The 26,027-nt window shown below is 37.4% G+C and overlaps 1 long non-coding RNA gene across 1 annotated transcript; it reads right to left on the minus strand.

Annotated features, from left to right (window-relative positions):
* On the minus strand, positions 1-23,741 carry LOC112133436 (uncharacterized). Its single transcript, XR_008525078.1, has 3 exons — positions 23,606-23,741; positions 23,355-23,521; positions 1-2,595 (listed from the first exon to the last, which is right to left on the minus strand). It is a non-coding gene; the product is annotated as an uncharacterized LOC112133436 (long non-coding RNA).
* Positions 23,742-26,027: the final 2,286 nt, after the last annotated feature.

Genomic DNA, 26,027 nt, shown 5'->3' on the forward strand with positions numbered 1-26,027 from the left:
CCATTTGCTTGGTAAATATTCCTCCATCCCTTTATTTTGAGCCTATGTGTGTCTTTACGCGTGAGATGGGTCTCCTGAATACAGCACAATGATGGGTTTTGACTCTTTATCCAATTTGCCAGTCTCTATCTTTTAATTGTGGCATTTAGCCCATTTACATTTAAGGTTAATATTGTTATGTGTTAATCTGATCCTGTCATTATGATGCTAGTTGGTTATTTTGCCTGTTAGTTGATGCAGTTTCTTCATAGTGTCAGTGGTCTTTACAGTTTGTTATGTTTTTGCAGTGGCTGGTACTGGTTTTTCCTTTATGTGTTTAGTGCTGCCTTCTGGAGCTCTTGCAAGGCAGGCCTGGTGGTGACAAAATCGCTCAGCATTTGCTTGTCTCTCAGGATTTTATTTCTCCTTTGCTTATGAAGCTTAGTTTGGCTGGATATGAAATTCTGGGCTGAAAATTCTTTTCTTTAAGAATGTTAAATATTGGCCCCCACTCTATTCTGGCTTGTAGGGTTTCAGCAGAGAAATCTGCTATTAGTTTGATGGGCTTCCCTTTGTGAGTAAGCCGACCTTTCTCTCTGGCTGCTCTTAACATTTTTTTCTTCATTTCATCCTTGGTGAATCTGATGATTATGTGTCTTGGGGTTGCTCTTCTCAAGGAGTATCTTTGTGGTGTTCTCTGTATTTACTGATTTGAATATTGGCCTGTCTTGCTAGGTTGGGGAAGTTCTCCTGGGTAATATCCTAAGAGTGTTTTCAAACTTGGTTCTATTCTCCCCAGCACTTTCAGGTACACCAATTAAACATAGGTTTGGTCTTTTCACATAGTCCCATTTTCTTGGAGGCTTTGTTCGTTCCTTTTCATTCTTTTTTTCTCTAATCTTGACTTCACACTTTATGTCATTAAGTTGATCTTCAATCTCTGATATCCTTTCTTCTGCTTGATCGATTCAGCTATTGATACTTCTGTATGCTTCACGAAGTTCTCGTGCTGTGTTTTTCAGCTCCATCAGATCATTTATGTTCTTCTCTAAAGTGGTTATTCTAGTTAGCAATTCCTACAGCCTTTTTTCATTTTTAGCTTCCTTGCATTGGGCTAGAACATGCTCCTTTAGCTCAGAGGAGTTTGTTATTACCCACCTTCTGAAGCCTCCTTCTGTAAATTCGTCAAACTCATTCTCCATCTGGTTTTGTTCTCCTGCTGGCAAGGAGTTGTGATCCTTTGCAGGAGAAAAGGTGTTCTGGTTTTTGGAATTTTCAGCCTTTTTGCGCTGGTTTTTCCTCATCTTCGTGGATTTATCCACCTTTGGTCTTTGATGCTGGTGACCTTCAGATGGGGTTTTTGTGTGGATGTCCTTTTTGTTGATGTTGATGCTATTCCTTTCTGTGTGTTAGTTTTCCTTCTAACAGTCAGGCCCCTCTGCTGCAGGTCTGCTGGAGTTTGCTGGAGATCCACTCCAGATCCTGTTTACCTGGGTATCACCAGCGCAGGCCACAGAACAGCACAGATTGCTGCCTGTTCCTTCCTCTGGAAGCTTCATCTCAGAGGGGCACCAACCAGATGTCTGTCGACCCCTGCTGGAAGGTCTCTCCCACTCCGGAGGCACAGGGGTCAGGGACCCACTTGTGGAGGCAGTCTGTCCCTTAGCAGAACTCGATCACTGTGCTGGGAGATCTGCTGCTTTCTTCAGAGCCAGCAGGCAGGAACGTTTAAGTGTCCTGAAGCTGTGCCCACAGCTGCCCCTTCCCTCAGGTGCTCTGTCCCAGGGAGATGGGAGTTTTATCTATAAGTCCCTGACTGGGGCTGCTGTCTTTGTTTCAGAGATGTCCTGCTCAGAGAGGAGGAATCTAGAGAGACACTCTTGCTACAGCAACTTTGCTGAGCTGCAGTGGGCTCCACCCAGTTCAAACTTCCCAATAGCTTTGTTTACACTGTGAGGGGGAAACTGCCTAATCAAGCCTCAGTAATGGCAGACGCCCCTCCCTGCACCAAGCTCAAGCATTCCAGGTGGACATCAGACTGCTGTGCTGGCAGCGAGAATTTCAACCCAGTGGGTCTCAGCTTGCTGGGCTCCGTAGGGGTGGGATCTACTGAGCTAGAACACTTGGCTTCCTGGCTTCAGTGCCCCTTTCCAGGGGAGTGAACAGTTCTGTCTCGCTGGCATTCTAGGGGCTACTAGGGTATGAAAAAAACTCCTGCTGCTAGCTCAGTGTCTACCCAAATGGCAGCCCAGTTTTTTGCTTAAAACCCAGGGCCCTGGTGGTGTAGGCACCCAAGGGAATCTCCTGGTCTGTGGGTTGCAAAGACCATGGGGAAAGCATAGTATCTGTGCCGGAATGCCCCGTTCCTCACGGCACAGTCCCTCACGGCTTCCCTTGGCTAGGGGAGGGAGTTCTCTGACCCCTTGTGCTTCCCGGGTGAGGTGACACCCCACCCTGCTTCTGCTTGCCTTCTGTGGGCTGCACCCACTGTCTAACCAGTCCCAATGAGATGAGCTGGGTACCTTAGTTGGAAATGCAGAAATTATCTCCTTCTGCGTTGATCTCGCTGGGAGCTGCAGAGCGGAGCTGTTCCTATTCAGCCATCTTTCCAGACACCTCAAGAAAAATTTTATATCGCTATCGCAAATAGAAAAACCAAATTATTTGCCATGAATGGAAAGTAACAGTGAATATAAACACAACAGAGTAAAAATAATAAAAGATGGTAATATATTCTAGCTAGTATATTACCTGATGAAAACTTTTTACAGGGGTCTGCTCTACCTTGGCAAAATGAAAAATTAGAGAAATTTAGAGACAACACCAAACTGAGATGTCCTCCTTGAGATAATCACAAAGATTAAATGTTGTTTAGGAGGAAATAACTTTGTCGTTATGTGATTCAATGCTAATTAATGCCATATCCATGAACATGAAATCATGTCTCATGCTTCCTAATGTTATCTCAGGTATTGCCAGTGGTGATACATTTCTGGAAACACTGCTCAGTGGTATCACATGGAGTAGTAAACTGAGTCATACAACATTTTACTGGTAGTTATATTTAAATATCTATTAAAAATGTTTTTGGCCGGGCACAGTGGCTCATGCATGTAATCCCAGCACTTTGGGAGGCCCAGGCAGGCGGATCACGAAGTCAGGAGATCAAGACCATCTTGGCTAACACGGTGAAACCCTGTCTCTATTAAAAATACAAAAAAAAAAAATTAGCCGGGCATGGTGGCGGGCACCTTGTAGTCCCAGCTACTTGGGAGGCTGAGGCAGGAGAATGGCGTGAACCCAGGAGGCTGAGCATGCAGTGAGCCGAGATCACGCCACTGCACTCCAACTGGGTGACAGAGCGAGACTCCACCTCAAAAAAAAAAAGTTTTTAATTTTAAATTTCATAGGAAATGCTGATTACATTTCAAGTCTAAAAAACCAGATTAATTACTTGATTTGAATAATTTAGTGCTAATTTAAAAGTCTTTTAATTACAACCCGAGATGAATTTAGGAATCAAAGCCATCTGACTTGTGATTATCCATATCTTTTGTTAGGAGTTAGATCTTATATTAATTGATTTTTGTCTTTCAAAGCATCTAGCATGGGTGGCCCATGTCCAGGGGTCTCATTGTGGTGGGGTGATGATTACTGACCAGGCTATGATCTGGTAGAGAAAAATATTCACACTCTGTGCTCTCAGGCTCTGGCCTCTGCTTGGCTCCATGTTGTACGGTACAGCTGAGAGTAGTGAAAGCTGTTCAGTGATGAGACAGAATAAAAATCTATCTCAACAACTGAAATATCTGATAACCCAAAATAATTTCATATGGAAAAATAATTACTACATATAGAGGACATTTTATTTCAGTGACTTGAAGGATACTGAATTATTTGAAATTATGGACTAGACACCCTGCTATGGTCTGAATATATCCCTCTAAATTCATGTTGGAAACTTAATCCCCGATCTAGCAGTATTAGGAGGTGGGGCTTTGGGGGAAGTATTTATGTCATAAGGGTTTCACCGTTATGAATGGATGAATGCCATTATAAAGGGGTTTGATGGTGGAAATTCATCCTTCTTGTGCCCTTAAGCCTTCTACGATGTCAAGATACAGAAAGAAGACCTTCACTAGATACCAGTGCCTTAATCATGAACTTCCTAGCCTCTAGAACAGTGAGAATTAAATCTCTATTCTTTGTAAATTATTGTTTCCAGTATTATGTTATAGTAACACAAAACAAAGACACACTCTAATACTAACCCTTGACTGATTACTAAATTCCAGAAATCAGCTCTTTGGTTCAACATGTAATCAAGCCAACCCTGGAAGACATCGCCTTCTACCTCCAGGGCCAACACTGGCCAACCTTTCCCCACCTCATGTCTGCCTTCTACCCTTGTGGGTTAGTGAGTGTCTCCCTACCAAGAAAAAAATAATAATAAGCCAAATAAGTTAAGCATATAGAAGCCTGATTATACTATGAAGAGCATTTACCTTTGAGTCAGAGACTCAAGTTTGAATAGTTACTTCACTGTTTAACAGCTATGAAGGCTGGGTGAAATCACTCAACATAGCCTGTTTCCTCTCTAAGAAATAAGGGATAATTATACTTTATTTATGCATTGTTATGAGAGTTCAATTGAGTTAACATTTCAGTTTAGTTGGATTTGACTAAATATTGGTTTAATTCACTTGTTCGTTGATTAAAATTTTAATCATTCTCTAAAGTTCTTTCTTCTCTATTCTCTCACAATAATACTGTAAACAGCTCTGCTGAACTTGAGCTCTAAAAAGTACTTTTAAAAAATAAAGCATATAATTAGGTTTAAATATTTTATGATTTAAAGAACAAGAGGAACTAAACAGATGAAACCCATTTTTCAATTTTTTTTTTTGAGACGGAGTCTTGCCCTGTCACCCAGGTTGGAGTGCAGTGGCGCAATCTCGGCTCACTGCAACCTTCACCTCCCGGGTTCAAGCGATTCTCTTGCCTCAGCCTCCCGAGTAGCTGGGATTACAGGTACCCACCACAATGCCTGGCTAAATTTGTGTTTTTTTGTTTTTGTTTTTTTGAGACAGAGTCTTGCTCTGTCGTTCAGGCTAGAATGCAGTGGCATGATCTCGGCTCACTGCAACCTCTGCCTCCCGGGTTCAAGTGATTCTCCTGCCTCATTCTCCCTGTAGGTGGGGTTACAGGTGCCCGCCATCGCGCCTGGATAATTTTTGTATTTTTAGTAGAGATGGGGTTTCACCATCTTGGCCAGGCTGGTCTCAAACTCCTGACCTCATGATCCACCGACCTCGGCCTCCCAAAGTGCTGGGATTATAGGTGTGAGCCACCGCGCCTGGCCTAATTGTTGTATTTTTAGAAGAGACGAAGTTTCACCATGTTGGCCAAGCTGCTCTCGAACTCCTGACCTCAAGTGATCTGCCAGCCTCGGCCTCCCAAAGTGCTGGGATTATAGGCATGAGCCACCATGCCCAGCATCCAGATTTTTTAAAGTAATTTTTCTTGAGCTTTGAGAAAATATGATTTATGAGCAATAAACCAATAAAAAGGCTATGCAAAAGTAGATGATGTTTCAAAATACTATTAAGCTAGACTAAAGTACTTAATAAAATAGCTGAATTTATTCTTATATATAATATAAATCTCATCAAACTGAATCTTTTCAATAAGATAAGTAAAGGAACTATAGACTATTCCTAGCATAGTTCAGCTTAGTTGCTGGTTTGGAGAGATAGAAAAGAGTGCTTTAGGCCGGGCAGGGTGGCTCACACCTGTAATCCCAGAACTTTGGGAGGCTGACGCGGGTGGATCATGAGGTCAGGAGTTTGAGACCAGCCTGGCCAACATGGTGAAACCCCATCTCTACTAAAAATACAAAAATTAGCTGGGTGTGGTAGCAGGTACCTGTAATCCCAGCCACTTAGGAGGCTGAGGCAGGAGAATAGCTTGAACCCAGGAGGTGGAGGTTGCAGTGAGCCGAGATCAAGCCACTGCACTACAGCCTGGGACAGGGCGAGACTCCATCTCAAAAAAAAAAAAAAAAAGGAAAAAGAAAGGAGTGCTTTAGGATTAGGATGTTGTTTGAATGTTATATACATACATATATATAGTGTGTGTGTGTGTATGTGTATAAAATGGACCGTGTGTGTGTGTGTGTGTGTGTGTGTGTATAAAATGGACCAAGCAATAAAGAATCTTTAGCCAAGTATACTCTTAAAACCAAGTAAAATTTAATGTCATAACTTAAGTTATATTATAGGTGTTGTTCCTAATATTTGGTTTTCAGGCTGTAAAATGTTTCTTTACATTGTAAAACTATGTTACCACTCCGCAACACCTCAGAATAAAACACGGAAAGATCAAGAAACCGGCCAGTGTCTTTTCTTTCTGTGTAAACAGCTCTTTCTAGATAACCATGTTTATCAGAGTCTGATTTTACTTTTCTCTTTGCACTAAATCTTCTGTTTAAATTAAGTTTTAAATCACCTCTGTGTTTGTTTGAATTCCAAAGTTGAATAAATATAGCTGTTATGCATAAATAACCAAAGGAGTGTTTCTCAAATTGTGTTGTCCTGATTGTTTTCATCAGAATCAGCTGGAATGACTGTTAAAAGGGTAATTTCCTGGGCTCCACCACCCCAGTGCTACTGTAATAGAATAATGACCCTCAAATATGTCCACATCCTAATCCCCAAAACCACAGCCTATGTTGTGTTACCTGGCAAAGGAGAATTAAAGTTGTGGATGGAATAAAGGTTGCTAATCAGCTGGCCTTAAAACAGGAAGATTAAAGCTGGGCACAGTGGCTCACACCTGTAATCCCAACACTTTGGGAGGCCGAGGCAGGAAGATCACTGGAGCCTAGGAGTTAGAGACCAGCATGGGCAACATTGTGAGACCCCTCTAAAAAAATAACTAAATAAATTAAGGAGATTCACCTAGGTTATCCAGATGGATCCAATGTAATCAGAAGGGTCCTTAAAGTAGAATAGGAGGCAGAAGAGGAGAAACAGTCAGCGGAAAGTGTGGCTACAGAAGAAAGGCACAGAGATGCCATGTGGTGGCTTTCAAGGAGAACGAGACCCATGAGTCAAAGAATGTGGGTGCCCTCTGGAAGCAAGAAAAGCGGTTCTCCTCTAGAGCCTTCAGAAAGGAACACAGCATTCCTGACAGCGTGATTTTAACCCAATGAGACCCGTTCGAACTTCTAACTACAGAAATGTAAGGTAATAAATTTGTGTTATTTAAGCCACTAAGTTTGTGGTAATTCATTAAAACAGCAATAAGAAACTAAAAATATGCAGCAAATCAAAGTCTCTGAATATAAGATCAAGGAATGTGCCTTCTTATCAATTTCCCAGGTGAATCTTTTGTACTGTAACATTGGAAAGCAACTGGTCTTGAGGGGTTTAAAAAACAAATTGAAGATATTTTAAAGGAAAGATAAATTTCTTACCTTTATAATGTAGGCAAAAAAAAAAAAAAAAGAGGGATGAGATAGGCTTCTGTTTGGAAGACCTACAAAGCTGGGAAAGTTAAGAAATAGTTAAATAAGTTAACTTGTTCAGTGATGTATACTGAACACTGAACACTCCTTACAATGATTATTAAATGTTTCAGTATAAGATATAGATTCTTTATTCAAGTGCTATAGGATCTAAAAGAGCGAAAAATTAATGTTGGCTGGAATACATTAATGATAGTTGGAATAAGTGGATTTTCAATGGTAAGTGGAATTGAACACAAATGAAATTTTAGCGAAGAAATATTTACAAAAGCAAAGATACCATTTAAAACCTAAAATGGTGCATTTTCAAAGGACCATAAAGCTAACCTGATTAACATGAGAGGCCATGAGGAGCTATGAGAAGTCAGTGGCTATCCTAGGAAATTCTGGAAAGTAAAGTTAGATGGTTAGCATGGACACTGATTATAGAAAGCTTTATAAGGCAAAGATTTTTGCTTAAACTATGGACAAATTGTTATTGAATAGAATACTGTTGGGTGTTTTTAAACATGGTTACCTGATAAAAAAGCAGTCTTTAAGAAAAATTGATCTTGTGGTACTATGTACAATAAATAAAGGAATGAACTAAGGTGACCACTTAGTCAGGATGCTTTAGGGTAACTTATGCTTACAGTGCCTAGGGCTAGATTTTTTTTTTTTAGACGGAGTCTCGCTTGCCACCCAGGCTGGAGTGCAGTGGCATGATCTCAGCTCACTGCAACCTCTGCCACCCAGGCTCACATGATTCTCCTCTCTCAGCCTCCCGAGTAGCTGGGATTACAGGCACATGCCACCACGCCTGGTTAATTTTTTGTATTTTTAGTAGAGACAGGGTTTCACCATGTTGGCCAGGCTGGTGTCGAACTCCTGACCTCAGGTGATCCACCTGCCTCAGCCTCCCAAAGTCCTGGGATTACAGGCGTGAGCCACTTCACCCACCCTACATTTTTTTTTAATGACAGATACTATATTAGAGGTGAAGATATCAATATGAACTCATATTTAGCTTAATATAAATACAAATGGGTACATGTAGAAATAGGGATTTCTGTATGTATCCATGGAATAGTGTACATATATATATATTTCCTTTTTCAGTTGAGAGGGCCTAAAAGAAACTATACCCCAATACCAGTGGGCACACCCAGTGCCCAAATCTTGATTGCAGAGACAGTTCTCCAATAAAAGGAAACAGCAATCCTTGGAGAAATAATTGAGTCAAAACTGTGGCAATATGGTAGAATAATGTCCTTCCTCCTCAAGAGGTCCACATTCTAATCCTCAGAAACTCTGAATATGTCATGTTAAATGGCAAAGAGGAATTAAGATAGCAGATAGATTATTATTATTTATTTATTTATTTATTTATTTATTTAGAGAAAGGGTCTCACTTTGATGCTCAGGCTTGTCTCAAATTCCTGGCTTCATATAATCCTCCTGCCTTGGCCTCCCAAAGTGTTAGGATTACAGGTGTGAGCCAACACACCCAGCTCTAGCAGATGGATTGTAAATTGCTAATCGGCTAGCTCTAATAGAGGGAAATTATTGTGGATTTTTTTAGGTGGGTCCATATAATCACAAGAGTCCTTAAGTGTAGAAGAGGGAGGCAGAAAAGGAGAACCAGAGAGATGGCAGCATGAGAAAGAATCAACTTGATCTTGCTGGCTTTGAAAATGGAAGAATGGAGGCCATGTTCGGTGGCTCACACCTGTAATCCCAGCACTTTGGGAAGCCAAAGTGGGAGGATTGCTTGAGCCCAGGAGTTCAAGAACAATCTAGGCAACATGGTGAAATCAAACAAAACAAAACAAAACAAAACAAAAAACTAGCTAGGCATGGTGGCACACGCCTGTATTCCCAGCTACTCGGGAGGCTGAGGGGGGAGGATAGTTTGAGCCCAGGAAGTCACGGCTGCAGTGGGCCGAGATTGCACCACTGCACTCCAGCCTGGGTGACAGAGCAAGACTCTGGGGGGGGGGAAAAAAAAAAAAGAAAGGAAAGGAGAAATAAAGGAAAATGGAGGAATGGGACCATGATCCAAGGATGTTAGAAGGCTCTAGAAGATGGAAAAGGTGAAAAACAAAATTTCCCTTTCAGCCTTCAGAAAGAATGCAGCCCTTCGTACACCTCAATTTTAGCCCAGTGAGACCCATTTTGGAATTCTTACCATGAGAATAACAAGATAATGAATTTGTGTTGTTTTAATCTACTAAGTTTATGGTAACTTGTTACAATAACAATAGGAAACCAATACAGACAAGAAATATACAAGATGACCCTAGAGCATCTTATAGTGCCAGGATGTAAGGAAATGTTAAAAAGAAAAAAAAAATGAGGTATGTCAAAGGAACATAGGAGCTGAGTGAAAGAGCTTCCAATGGCTAGAGCTGGAACAATTTGAGGAATGAAGTAAATAACAGCATTGTATTATAACTCAAAGTATAATATAAATATCCCTGAGTTCACACTGATATAAATAAATAATTGAATAAATAGGCAAGAATAGACCAATTTCTGTGTAGAAATTCAAGTAATTCCTAAAGAAACTCTGTTCTCAAAGAGGGGAGCATAACTACCCACTTCTTAAGTGTGGGCTGCATATAATAGCTTCCTTCCAAAGAATACAGTACAGAAAGGGAGAAAGAGAATAACTTTACAATGAAGAAATCTAACAAACACCACCTCAGTCAGGTGATCAAGGTTAACATTAGCAACAATAATCATGTTGACAGCATGCACTCCTGATATATGATGAGAATGGCACTTTGTAGTCTTTCTCCCCAAAACTTATAACCCCAGTATAGTCATAAGAAAAACTACATACAAACCCACTGAGAGACATTCTAAAAAATACCTAACCAGTACTCCTTAAAACTCTAAAGGTCATCTATAACAAAGAAAATCTGGGAAAATATCACAGCCAAAAGAAGCTTAAGAAGACATTACAACTAAATGCAATGCAATATCCTGGGTAAGATTATGAAATAGAAAAGAAATTAGGTAAAAACCAAGGAGGTATGAATGAAGTATGAACTTTAGTTAATAATAATGCATCAGTGTTGTTTGATTAGTTCTGCCAGATATACCATACTAATGTTAAGATGCTAATAATAGGAAAAACTGCATGAAGGATAAAAGAGATTTCTCTATTCTCTTTGCAATTTTCTGTAAATATAAATCCCTTAAATAAAAAAGTCTATTTTTAAAATGACAGAAAGATTCTAGAGGAAAAAACATTTTATGCAAGATGTTAAAGGAAATAATAACTGGGTTAGCGATTAATTAGATAAAGCAGATGAAAACTAATGAATGAGTCATAGATTATGCCAAAGTTTTAGGCCTCTATTGTCAGGAGAATGTAATGCAGTGACAAAGAGAAAGCTTGCTGGTGGTTGAGCAAATAAGTTTGGGACACAACAAATTTGAGACAAAAATGGATAATCCAAGTGTAAACATAATCAGCAGTTGGTGATAAAGAATTGGATGTTGGGTGAATGTTTGTAAATGGAAATATGGATGTAGATTTAGTCAATCAGTAAATATATATGGAACCACTACTTAAAGAGCTCTGTGTGGAGGAAGGAAAGGAAATGTATACTAAAATGCAAATCAAGGCATATGTCTATATAAAAATAACAAAAAACTGTGAGTGTGCTTAAATAAGAACTAGCTAAGAGTTCAGTAGACAGAGGCTCCTCCATGCACACTTTGTCTGTGTGAGTGAAATCAGTAATGAAAAGATGATGATGTGTCCCCCCAAAATTCATATGCTGAGGCCTTAATTCCCAATATGGCTGTATCTGGAGATGGGCCTCCAAGGAAGTAATTAAAGTTAGATAAAGTAAGGAGTATGGAGTCATAATCTTCTAAGATTAGTGTCTTCATAAGAAGAGACACCAGAAACCCTCCTTCCCCTTCCCTCGCTGCAAGGTACACACACCAAGAAAAAAGGCCATGAGGGTATATGGAGAATGTAGCCAGGAAGGGAGACCTCCCCAGACACCAAATTGGCCAGAACCTTCATCTTGGAATTTCCAGCCTCCGGACTGAGAGAAAATTAATTTATGTTGTTTAAGCCACCCAGCCTGTGGTATTTTGTTTTTGCATTCTGACTGCCTAATACAGATGGTTACCAGAGAGTAAACTGAAAAAATGTAAATAGTGAGAGCATAAAGTAAGACAAGGAAAAAGAAGCCACCTTTTGTTTGTTCATAAATATTATTGAAAATTTATCTTGTACCAGACATTATACTAGATCCCAAGGTTAGGATAATGAACATGATACAATCTCTACCTGCATAGAACTTACATTTTTGGCATGTCACAAACAAGAAATAATAGAAAAGCCAAATATAGATCATGAGAAGTGGTATAAAGTAAGACGAAAGAAGGAAGACGAAATAAAGAATAATTATATTCAGGGCAGGTGTGTCTTGAGCAGTCAATTAAGAACTCTGAGGAGATAGCATTTAGGCTGAGACCTGAAGGATGAAAATGAGCTAGCTATGCAAAAATGCTGAGGTAAGAGCTTTGCAGACAAAGAGAACAGGAAGAGCAAATGCCTTGGCATCAGAAAGCACCTTGGGAATTTGAAAAACAGAAGAGAGGCCAATTGGATTGCCATAAAATAATTAAGGGAGAATATAAAGGGTAGAAGGTAACATTGTATAGGTATACAGGAGCCACATCATCCAGACAGGCCATTATAAGAAGAATGGACATATTCTAAGGACAATGAGAAACCACTGAATTAATCTAAGAAAAAAATGATTCCTGATTCATGTTTCTAAGTGATTACTGATTGCTATGTGAAGACAAATTTTTTTTGGAGAAGGGCAAGAGAAGAAGCAAAGAAATCTATTTCACATAGTACAGAAAGAGATTGTCGTGACTTAATTTTGAATGGTGGTACGTAGATAGAGGGAAGTGGTAAAACCTGAGATATTTTTTGGTGGTAGAAAAAAATGAACTAGATGATGAATTGGATGTAGGGAATTGCAGAAAGAGAAAAATTAAAGCTGATACCTGAGTGTTATTTTAGAAAATGGATGAATAATGGTGCCATATACTGAGATGAGAGAGAGTTGCAAATAACTAGGTTTGTGAAGAAAGTCAAAAGCTCAGTTTGGGTCATTGGGCTAGAAATTAATTTTGAAAATCATGAGTGTATACAGTACAACTTACTTAAATCCATGAGACTAAATAAGATCACTTAGAGAGAAAGCTCTGATAGAATTGAAAAGAGACTAGCTATGAGCCTTGGCAAAGAGAGAAGGAGTAACAGTGAGGTAAGAGGAAAACCAGGACGATGATGTCACAGAGCCAAGGAAAGAAAGGCTTTAAGGAGAGTGTTTTGCTGGGTCTAATGCTGCCAAGGCATCAAATGAGGTAAGAAGAGAGGAGTTGGGTTTGGCAATGCAGAGACTGTGGGAGACCTTGACAAAGGCAGTTTCACTGCAGAGGTGGAAACAGAAGCTAGATTAGAATGGGGTGAATAATTAATTGCAAGAAAGAAAGTGGTGATAGTGAACATTGATAACATGTTTAAGATGTTAAATAGAAGAATTAAAAGTAACAGGGCAGTATCTAGAAAATAAGATGGAATCAACAGAAGTGTGTTTACTTTTTTTTTTTTTAACATGGGGCATGTCAGATATGTTAATAGGTATGATCTAACAGAAAGGGTGAGAGTGATGCTGCTAGATAGAGGAGCAGAGGAGCAAATACTCCTAGTCCATGACAAGCAAGAGGGGATTAAATCCAGAGAAAAGTAGGAAGATTTGCATTTGATAATGGCAGGGATATTTCCTTCACCGTAACAAAGAGGGCAAAGTTTCCGTTTGGTTAGATTTCGTGTGGGAAGATGAGGGAGTTTACCTTCAATGTTTTCTATTTTCTTTTCCCTTTTCTTTCTTTTTTTTCTTCTTCTTCTTCTTTTTTTTTTTTTTTTTTTTTTTTTTGAGACAAGGTATCACTTTGCTGCACAGGCTGAAGTACAGTGGTTCAGTCATGGCTCACTGCAGCCTTCATAAACCTAGTCATTTGAACTCCTGGGTTCAGGCAATCCTCCTGCCTCAGCCTCCAGAGTAGCTGGGACTACAGGCATGCTTCACCATGCCTGGCTAATTTTTTTTTTTTTTAATAGGGACATGATCATGCTGTGTTGACCAGTCAGGTCTGGAACTCCTAGGCTCAAGCAGTCTTCCCACTTTAGCCTCCCAAAGTGCTGGGAACCCAGGCTTGAGCCACTGTGCCCAGCAGATACCTTCTATTTTCTCAGTTAAGCAGCGAAGGTGTGTGAAGGGTGAAGTGCAGGTTTTCAACTGTCATCTGAGAAAGTCAAAAGCAAATTTGCTAGAAAAACATACAAGGATGGTAGGCAGTATTGAATGGCTAGTTGAAGTTTTTGTGATGAATTTCAAGTGTTATCAGTCACCCTAGTGTTTTCTACCAATGTTAAGCTACTGAAGTTCAAACAAGGAAAACAGTAGTTTGGAGATTACAATAGGGCTAAAGAACTGCAGCAATGGAAGACTCAGGTAAATGAATTAGAAGAACAGGAGGTGATGGTCATAAAGTAGGATGTTTCAAATAAAGAATTAGCAGGTGGTTTCATTAGTGGTGATAAGTTCCAGTGGTCTTGTGATAGGTGGCAAAGGTGGGGTAGAGGAAAACATTGAAAGAGGAGAGGTCAAGGAATAGAGGAGCTAAAGTTCAGAGTGTTTCTTCTACGTGGTTCTTGGAATCACTAAGAACAATGACAGGAATGAAGATGTACAGGAAGGCAGTGAGTCAGTAGTTGAAGTGTTAAGTGAATGAAGAGAAATGATTAGGAAGGTAGATAGGAATTACTGCCAAGAAGTCATGGGTAGTAAAACCGGATAGGAAAACACAGAGTACTTGATCAGCTAAGATTGAAGGACATTGTCCTAAAGACAATGTAGCATGGTTCTTTTTATATATATATATATATTTGTTTATATTTATATATAATATATGATATATATTTATATATAATACATATTTATATATAAATATATATTTTATATATATTTATATATAATACATATTTATATATAAATATATATTTTATATATATTTATATATAATACATATTTATATATAAATATATATTTTATATATATTTATATATAATACATATTTATATATAAATATATATTTTATATATATTTATATATAATACATATTTATATATAAATATATATTTTATATATATTTATATATAATACATATTTATATATAAATATATATTTTATATATATTTATATTACATATATCATATATAGTCATAGTTACATACATATGTTACATACGTATGTAACTATGAATAACTCTACAATAAGTGTTTTCATTTTTTAATCATATGCTCTTATCAATCAAGGATTCTGAGCATATAATATTTATAAATCATAAATATGCTACTCTGCAGACACAGTTATTACAAAAGAAATTTTATAGGATTAAATATATACATCAACTAAACTAAGCCTAATATTTCATTTTATTTATTAATAATACAAACATCTTTACTCTCACTAGCAAATTATTAATCATTTTATAATTGAAAATACTTTATTTTTAAAAACCTTGATTTAAACTTTGGAATCAAGTGATTTGAAAGTCTGGTACTAAGTTTAGTTTATATCAGTACATGATTTTAATGATCTTCCTAACTGAAAAAGAAACCGCACAAAAACATTTGTGTCCAAATGAAATATATCTCTGGCTATGTTTACCAAATTCTGATACTCATTTTTTAATCCTACTTAGCAACTATACAAAAGTTTTCATAACTTTTATATAATAAATATCAATTTATCCTGATGTCACTAAATTTTTCTATAAACTAATAAAAAGTTATAATATTCTTATGTAATAAATGAATTTAAAACTCACTGAATTCTTTATGTGAAAGATTTAGAATAAATTAGAAAAATCTTGTTAGGCATGTTGATAAGAGGATTTTATAGAAGCTGTAATAATTTTTAGCTGTATCACTTAAAAATGGAAAATTTTTCAGTTTATATTCAAAATGCCCTTTTCATAACACAAATTTCTTTCAAAAACAAGATACTTTTTAATAATTGCTAAAATACTATTTTTTTTAATCTGTAAGAGATTAAATATAAGGACTGTTTTTGTTGTTTGAGACAGGATCTGGCTCTGTTGCCCAGGCAACAGTTGTGCAGTGATACAATCTTGGCTCACTGAAACCTCTACTTCTTGGGCTCAGGCAGTCCTCCCACCTCAGTTTCCTAAGTAGCTGGGACTACAGGTGTGCACCACCACACCCGGCTAGTTTTTATATTTTTGGTAGAGATGAGGTTTCGCCACATTGCCCAGGCTGATCTCAAACTCCCAAGCTCAAAGGATCCACCCGCCTGAATCTCCCGAAATGCTGGGATTACAGGTGTAAGCCACTGTGCCTGGCCAAGGTTTTTTTGTTGTTGTTGTTGTTTGGTTTGTTTGTTTGTTTTTCTTTCTATAAAGCTGCTTGGTAAAATACATACTTAGAACAATTGGGTTTTTTGTGTGTAATGGAAAATGACTCACACATCCTGGCCTCACTAGTCTTTGGGGACTCTGTGTACTTATTCCAGCAGCCATTGCAGCAGCATACAGGTATGTGTGACCTGTGTGACTTCACAAGGTACAAACTACCAGCACCTGTCCTCCCATCCTGGGATTCTCTTTTGATGCTAAGGCATAAGATGCCACCACATGATTCCTTGGCAGTCACATATGTACAAGTCCAAAATGTGGGAGAATCAAAGCTCCATGGGGTCAAACTTTGTATTAGTTAGGGTTTTCCAGAGAAACAGGACTATTAGGTTGGTGCAAAAGTAATTGCGGTTTTTGCCATTACTTTTAGTGGTAAAACCACAATTACTTTTGCACCAACCTATAATAGGGGTGTGTGTGTGTGTGTGTGTGTGTACACATAAAGAGAGATGTATTATAAAAAATTATTAAGAAATTAGCTCATGAGATTATGCTAAGATGTCCTATGTTCTGCCATTTACCTGGAGACCCAGGAAAGCCATTGTGGTATTGTGAAATATATATCTGGTCTTCTTCCCTGTTTCCTGGCATACAGATACTAAAACCCTTAGAATTTCAGAAATGATGGATTATCTTTTGTATATTAATGAGATAACCAGTAGGTGTGGAACCCTAGATAGCTTCAGGATGGGAGCTGCTTGCCAGAAAGACCAAGACGTAATTAGAGGGTTGAGACTTTCAGCCCTAACCTATGGAGAAGGGAGAGGGGCTGAAGATTGAGTTGGCCATTAACAATGGCCAATGATATAATCAATCATGCCTATGCAATGAAGCCACCATAAAAACTCAAAAAGACAGAGTTTGGAACAGCTTCTGGATAGCTGAACATGTGAAAGTTTCTGGAAAGTAATGTGCCAGTGAGAGCATGAAAGCTCCATGTCCCTTCTTCCATACTTTAATCTATGTACTTTTCCATCTGGTTGTTCATCTGTATTTTTTATAATGTCCTTCATAATAAGTGGGTAAATGTAAGTGTCTCCCTGAGTTATGTGAGAACCTCTAGTAAATTAACAGAAACTGAGAAGGGGGGTCATGGGAACCCCAATTTATGGCTGCTCTGTCGGAAGCACAGGCCACAACCTGGGGCTTGCAGTTGGCATCTGAAGTGGAGGACACTCTTGGGGGACTGAGGACTCAACCTGTGGGGTCTGATGTTATCTCCAGGTAGACAGTGTTAGGATTGAATTGAACTACGGGACACCCAGCTTGTGTCTGCTGGAGGAGTGCTTGCTTGGTGTGTGGAGAGATAACCTCACACATCTGGCCTCTGAAGTGTTGTATTGAGTATGTTAGTAGAGAGTCTGAAAAACATTTAGGTTTGTTTTTCCCATGTATTGTAGCCAGAAATGTAGTTCTGGAAAGCTGATGGTGCCGATTTCAGTGTAGGTCTGAAGACCTGAGAACCAGGAGCACTCAGGGTAAAGATTGATGCCTCAGCTCAAGCAATCACACAAAGAGCAAATTCAACCTTCCTCTACCTTTTTATTCTATTCAGGCCCTCAACAGACTGCATGATGCCCATCCACATTGGGGAGAACAATCTGCCTTACTTGATGTACTGATTTAAATGCTAATCTCTTCTAGAAATAACTTCACAGACACCTCTAATAATGTTTTACCATATATCTGGACATCCAGTATCCCAGTTAGATTGACACATAAAATTAATAATCACAAGCTTTGGCCAAGAGAAGAAGGCCAGAAGATTATTACTTCCCCATTTCTCCTCCCAAGGGACTCTCCTGGGAAGATGAAGTCATTTATAAAGCCTCTAAGAAGATGGCCACATGAGACTGAGCCATGGTATTTGACACTAGTAGCGGCATTCTGGTTAATGCAGCTTTGTATTGGCTCTCTCTCTCGTTTCTTGCCACATTCTTGTTTTGCTTCATCCTGGGCCTAAGGATTGCATTACAGATGAGGATATAACACATAATCCTTCCCCTCAGTCTCTAAACCCAAGTTCATAGAAATACTTTTTCCTGAGGTAAAGAATGAACCCTTTATTGTATAAAATATGCTCATGGTAACACCTCCTCAAATTACAAAGTATTTCGGGTAACATAGGAGATATACAGCAGGTCCTCCTGGTATATGATTCAATGTCATTTTGTTACAATGTTGATGAGAAAAAAAATGTATTCCTGGCTGAGGTCACTATCTGTGTAGAGTCTGCCTGCGTGTTCTCCTCATGTCTGTGTGGGTTTTCTCTGGGTACTCTGGTTTCTTCCCACATCCCAGTGATGTGCACATTAGGTTAATTGGCACATCTAAATTGTCCTGGTCTGAGTGAGCGTGGATGTGAATGTGCTCTGCAATGGGATGGTGTCTTCTCCAGGGCTGGTTCCTGCCTAGAGCCCTGAGCTGCCAGGAAAGGCTCCAGCTACCAGCAACCCTGAACTGGAATAAGCAGGTAAATAATTATCTTACTTGTTTTTATTAATCTTTAAATGTATGTGTAGCTCACATTTATTTCAGTGTTTATTATTAGAAGTGGTTTGGTCTTTATTTAAAAGTTTGGTGGGTTTTGTGACCAGAAATATGCTACAGAAACTTAACTTTGGTTTATATTAATTATCCTATGATAAAATTGGTTTTGTTGTACACTGTTTTGGTTCAAGTCAGTTTCCAAGAACCTGCTGACGACGTTAGTGAGGACGTACTATAATCATCTGATCCATTTAACCAAGTACATTTAATTGCAACATGCGGTAACATAATTTTACATAAATGTGGTGCCAGTGTAAAATCTTCCGGTGTAAATCCTGTGTGAGATTCGTTTCTTAGGCATACCTTACATATTATATATAAAATGGGACCATCAGACAAAGAAGCCTGATTTTGTCAGTATCAATTAATATATTAAACACAAGTAAAGCTTAATATCTCTGTCTCTCTACCTAACTATATTTAGAATTGACTTGCATGTCTTCTTGGGAGTATACATCCCCATTTTGGAGACAAGTGTTCTAGAAGCTTCACAGTCAATGCCTATATGGCAACAATTCTCTCCGTAGTAGTGGTGAAGTCATGAGACATCAATGTCCTACACGAAGGAGATAGTTATAGCCCAATAGATGGGGAAAATAATATAAATTTAGAGAACTAATTTTAATCACCTCCTAGGAAGATAGAGTGCAAAGCTTTTTGAAGCAGAGACCCCTCTCTCACAGTATGTGTTAATTTCTTATTCAGCATTTAGGTATAAATTGTTCATTTTGAAATAAATTGTTCTATCAAATGACCTGGGTATCATCTACCACTAATTTTATCTTTTAAGTATAGCTATTAATCATAAGCTTTAATTCAAAATATTTAGCACTATACATATTTTTATCAGAGATCTATTTAAATTTTACTTACTCTATGCAAAGGTGTAAGAATGATACAATGGAATTTGGGGACTCAGGGGAAAGAGTGGCAGGCGAGTGAGGAGACTACACATTGGATACAGTGTACACTGCTCAGGTGATGGGTGCACCAAAATCTCAGAAATCACCACTAAAGAACTTGTTCATGGAACCAAACACCACCTGTTCCCCCAAAACCTATTGAGATAAAATTTAAAAATTATACTTCCTGCAACAGATATGAGTTATCTCCAACCTAAATCATTTCCATTTTAGCATTTAAACTGAAGTTTTCTATTTTACAAAAAGTAGGACTGTTATTGCACAAATTTTAATTTCCTTAAGTATGTATAAAATATATTTTTAAAACAGTAGAATTAATATATCTTTAATTCATAATACTTTTCACAGATATTTGGGGAAGTTTCTTTGAGGAAACAGCCAAAATTCTAACCGCTACATATTGGCTAATAGTCAAAAATCATAGTTTAAGTAAATACTGTTGTTTGAGGTTATAATTTAAATGCCAGTTATAAATAAGTGTATTAAAAACTTCAATGTCTAATTTGAAACAATTGTATATAAAAAGATCACATTTCAACCACAATCTCCAATTAGAAGATATATTGTGTAGACCTTTTTTTATAATTCTACACAAAAACACAACAAAAAAGAAAACTACAGGCTAATATCCCTGATGAACATAGATGCAAAAAATCTCAACAATATATTAGAAAACTGAATCTACCAACATATCAAAAAGATTATACATGATCAAGTTGGATTTTTATTGTCATTTTTTTTTAGATGGGGTCTTAATATGTTCCCCAAGTTGGTCTCTTATTATGTTCCCTAAGTTGGTCTCAAACTCCTGGGCTCAAGCAATCCTCCCACCTCAGGAGTGGGGGGATTGTTGCAACTAAACATATTGCATCTACAGGCATGTGCCACTGAGCCTGGCTTCAAGTTCAAGTGGGATTTATCCCAAGGATGCAAGGATGGTTCAAAACATGCAAGTCAATAATCGTGATATATCACATCAACAGAACGAAGAATTTAAAAAAATGATCATTTCAATAGATGCAGAAAAAGCATTTCATAATATTCAATATCACTTAATGATAAAAACTTTCAACAAATTAGGCATAGAAGGAAAGCACCTCAACACAATAAAAGCCGTATATGACAAACCCACAGCTAACATACTGAATGGGGAAAAGATGGGAGCTTTTCCTTTGAAAACTGGAATAAGACAAGGATGCCCACTTTCACTACTCTTATTCAACACAGTATTGAAGTCCTAATTAGATCAGTTAGGCAAGAGAAAGAAATAAAAGCCATTCAGATTGGAAAGGAAGAAGTCAAATTGTCCCTGTTTGTAGATGACATGATCTTATATATAGATAATGCTAAAGATTACCAAAAAACTCTTAGAGGTGATAAATTCGGTAAAGCTGCAAGATACAAAATCAGCATACAAAAATCAGTAGCATTTCCATTTATAATTATACCTACCCAAAAAAGTCTAGGAATAAATTTAATAAAGGGGGTGAAATATCTCTAAAATGAAAACTACAAAACACTGATGAAAAAAAATTAAGAGGACACAAAAAAATGAAAAGTCATCCTATATTTATGGATTGCAAGAATTAATATTTTTAAAATTACCATGCCATCCGATGTAATCTACATATTCAATCCAATCCCTATCAAAATACCAATAACGTTCTTCACAAAAATAGAAAAAAAAACACCTAAAATCCAAACAGCCAAAGCAATCCTAAGCAAAAACAAAAACAAAACAAAACAAAAACAAAAACAAAGCTGGCAGCATCACACTACCTGACTTCAAAATATACAACAAAGCTATGGTAACTACATGGCATGATATTGCATAAAAATAGACGCATAGACATAGAGAACCTAGAAATCACATACTTATAAAACTGTGCTTCTGCTCTTTAGGAAGAAAGGTGGATAGATATGTTATGGGCAACCAATAGTGACTGCCACAGTGGTTGTATAAATTCCTGCTCCTGTGGAAGTGTGTGTGTTTGTGTGTGTATGTGTTTTACTTGCTAATATAAGGGTTTTTTTTTTCAGTCATTTTGGAAGTTTGTTGTATGTTATAGGTAAACTCTGGTTCACATTCGCATTTTCATGATAAATGGTTAAGCATTTTTTCCATATATTTATGGCCATCTGAGTCTCCTCTTCTGTGAACTATGTTTGTGTTTTTGTTCTCTTTTGATATTTCTTATCTACCTGAGGAGCTCTTTATAGTCTAGATATGAATTATTTTGTAAGATGTATGCATTACAGACATTTTCTCCCAGTCTGTGTGCTATGGACTGAATGTTTGTGTCCCCCAAAAACTCCTATGTTGAAATCCAACCCTCCCACCTCCGTCCTGCCTTCCAATGTGATAGTATTTGGATCTGAGGCCATTGGAAAGTGATTATATCATGAGGGTGAATCCCTCATAAATAGGATTAGTGCCCTTGTTAAAAGTACTCCAGAGAGCCATCTTGTTTTTCTGCCATGTGAGGACATAGTGAGAAGATGGTGGTCTATAAACTAGAAAGTGGGCTCACTTTGACTAGGACTGCTCAGCCTTCAGAAACTATGAGAAATAAATGTTGTTTAAGCCACTCAGTCTATGGTATTTTTTTATACAGCCAGAATGGACTAAGGCACTGTAACTTATCTTTTAATTGTATTTTGGTGTCTTTTATGGAACACATGTTTTATTTAATGTTATAAAAAAAATCAATGCATTTTATCGTTTATGCCATTGCATCTAGCTTAAGAAAGCTTTCCTTACTGGAAGCCATAAATTCTCCTATCTTTTTCTAAAAGTCTTAAAGTTTTGCTCTTTATATTTAAGTTTCTTTCATCTGAAGTATATTCCATGTAAATAGAGTGAGGCAGAGATCTTTCTGACTTTTTCCCATGTGACTAACCAATTATCCCAGCATTATTTGTTATTTCTTTATTTTACTCCTGAAATTTAATGTCACACTTGTCATACACCAAGTTATCAAATATGTGAATCTGTTCTGAGTTTTGTTTTATTGGTCTATTAATTTTATTTCTGACACAATAATACAGTCGTATAATTACAACTTTAGAATATCAATATCTGGTAGAGTAATATCAGTGAAATTGATTTATGAATTGCATGTAAAAATTTTAAGGCCACCATGTCAATGTAATTAGCACTGGCCTACAGATAACCTATTGATTTGACTACTTTGCTCTTGTATGTAGAAACTTTGCTTAACTCTCCTATTCCAGTTTTTCAGCTGTACAATTATTGGATTTTCTATAAAAAAGAATATTCAAATAATCAATATTTGATCTTCCCTAATCCATATAACTGGTTATTTCTTTCTTATTTCATTGGTTAGGAACTCCAGAGCAATGATGATTATTGGCGGAGATAATAAGTATTAATGCTTGTTCCTAATGTTAATGGGAATTTTATAACTCTCTTACATTATTTCTAGGATAAATCATATTTGATCATAATGCATTTTTTAAAATGCTTGATTCAATTTGTCAACATCTTATGATACTTGCATGTACTCATAAGCCATGTACTCATAAGGAAGATTAACCTATAATTTTTCTTTCTCTTATTTTTCTAGTTCAGCTAACTAGAATATATTAACTTCATGAGAGAAACTACAGAATTTTCTTCTTTTTCTGTATTTTGTAGCATTTTGTGCTAAAGAGATTTTTCTGTGCTTTGAATGTTTGTTGGTAATACCTGTGTAAAATTGTCTAGACTTACTGTTATTTATTTTGGGTAGGTTTTTGCTTACTAATTCAATTTTTCCAAAGGCTTTCTCCTCAGACATAGGTTTACTCTTGAGTCAATTTTGGTAATTTAAATTTTTAGCGATGCCCACCTGCAAAGGGCCAGGTCTGGCATACAGTTTGAAATTTGCTGCCAGAGTCCCATTTTGCAATCCCGAACTTCTGGTGGAGACTGGGGTGTCCATGGCCCACTACCCAGTGGCGAGTAGACTCTTTGCTCCCAGACTGTTGCAAGAAGCTTAAAGGATGGCCTCCAGATCTGGAACAATTATGTTCTCATATTAATAAAAAGATTAACAATATTTTTAAAAATCTGTCATTGAGAAACTGGCCAAGAACCTACCTTGAAGAATATCTTAATAGGAGATGAGATCACTGTAAGAAATGAACTTCTAAATAAATTTGAATAGGAAATTCAGTACTAAGAACAAACCAACAATTCACTCAAGGGACTCTGTAAATCTCTTGAAGAATATTATAAAATGTGGAATATCTCAAAGAAAACTTTCCTTCCCATGTGCCTCCAAATAACAGGTCTCAAACTCGTAGCCTCAATCAATCCTCCCACCTCAGCCTCCCAAAGTGCTGGGATTACAGGTGTGAGCCACTGTCCCCAGCCATAATTTCTTTGTATTTTGTTTCTTTAGCTTTTTCATCTTCTATCCTGTTTCATATAAAATTCAAACTTTTTTGGATAAATTTTTTAATCAAATGCTTCCATTTGAGTTAGTTTTAGCATTTATTTTTATAAAATTTTAGCATGTAATTTTAAAATAATTTTTTATATTTTAAGATCATACCTGTCCATGTGACTCCAATTCAACTGTAAAAGATCTGAGAAATATTTGATCTGTTGTCCAGGAAGAAAAGGAGAGGAGGAACATTCTTCTATCATTTCACTCTTACCTGTATATGAAGAATATAGTTACCTCCCCCTAAGGAGGACAATCTGAAGTCCCTTCTAGTTAGTGCATTCAGCTCAAAGCCAAAGACATTCAAGAAATGTGTCATCTTCTCCAATACATGAATGTTTGAATTCTCCTGAAATAAAATCCCATGAACTGAAGAAACATCCTATCTTTCTTTACCACCACTCCCATATACACCTTCATGTGAGGGTGCATGCATGCACATGAACACACACACATCTAATATACAAAATGAATCAAGGACAGAAGTAGCTATAATAGGAATCTGATTAGTAAGGGTAGGAATGGAAGGCAAGCGACAGTACCCAGTGCATATAGATCTTAAACAACAGATTGCCAAACACACTGCAGAATGATAAGAGAGTCTGAAATGTAATACATCAAGTGTTAATGTGCCAGACCTAGAAGTGGCAAATGTCACTTGGACATATTCCACTGGCTAAAACTCAGTTACATAGGCACCATAAAATTATAAAAAGCCTATGTAAGTTTTGGTTGTATGCCAAAAAAGAAGAGGACAAAATGGATATTGATGTGCACTAACAGTCTGTGTCATCATGGTGACATGATCCTTCCATCACGAAGTAATCAAGCTCTTTAGAGAAAAATCATTATTAGACTTAAGGTTGTTTTCTAATATCAATATTACTGTCAGATCTATTTTGGTCAGGTTTCTGGTGTACATTTTTTCAACCTATGACAGTAAGTTCTCAACGTTGTTGATAGGGTCTTGGAAACTTCAACTTCAATTGAGATGCCATGTAACAAAACCAGTTTTACCATAGGCTAATTAATATAAACAAGAATTAGTTCCTATGGCATATTTGTATCACAAAAACATCACCAAATTTCTAAGTGAAGACTTGAAACACTTCTAATGTTAAATATTGATATAAATGTAAGCTACACATACATTTAAGAAAAATCAACAAAAATAAGTAAGCTATTTGCCCAATTTTTGGTGAATCAGTGAGTGACAGCAGTCATCCTTGCGGTAGGTTAAATCAAGAAATAAATGTTTGCTAAGTGAAAATTGTCAGGGGTACCTCCTACCAACACACAGTTCAAAAACAAACAATATTCAATAAGGCAGACTCTCTAAGCACTTTCATACAACATTGCTTATTATTTTGCTTTTGTATGATCATCAAATACTTTATATTTTACCTTATAATAATTTGTATTCATTTATTCATTCATTTTGCAACCCACTTACTCCAGTTCAGGTTACAAGAGGCCAAATCCCATTCAGCAGTTCAGGATACAAGGTGGGAAGCAACCCTGGCCATGACACCATCCCATCACAGGGCACACTCATACATATACCCACACTCACCTTGACTGAGATTGCTGACACATGCCCACTCACCTAAAATACACATCTTCAGGATGTGGGAAGAAACTGGAGTGCCTGGAGAAAATCCACACAGACATGGGGAAAAGGTGCAAATTTCACAAAGACATTAGCCTCAACCACGAATTAATTATTTTTCCCATCAACATTATAACAAAGTAACATTATCTGAGTACCTGATATAATTTCAGTCTTTTGAGATTATTATTATTATGAGACAAAATCTCACTTTGTAGCCCTGGGTAGAATGCAGTGGTGCAACCTCGGCTCACGGCAACTTTCATCTCTGGGTTCAAGTGATTCTCATGCCTCAGCCTCCAGAGTAGCTGGGATTACAGGTGTGTGCCACCATGCTTGGCTAATTTTTGTATTTTTAGTAGAGATGTGGTTTCACCATGTTAGCCAGGCTGGTCTCGAACTATTGAGCTCAAACTATTCACCCGCTTCAGCCTCCCAAACTGCTGCAATTACAGGCAAGAGCC

Source organism: Pongo abelii, chromosome 4 (genome assembly GCF_028885655.2).
Source record: "Pongo abelii isolate AG06213 chromosome 4, NHGRI_mPonAbe1-v2.0_pri, whole genome shotgun sequence".
NCBI classification, from domain to species: domain Eukaryota; kingdom Metazoa; phylum Chordata; class Mammalia; order Primates; family Hominidae; genus Pongo; species Pongo abelii.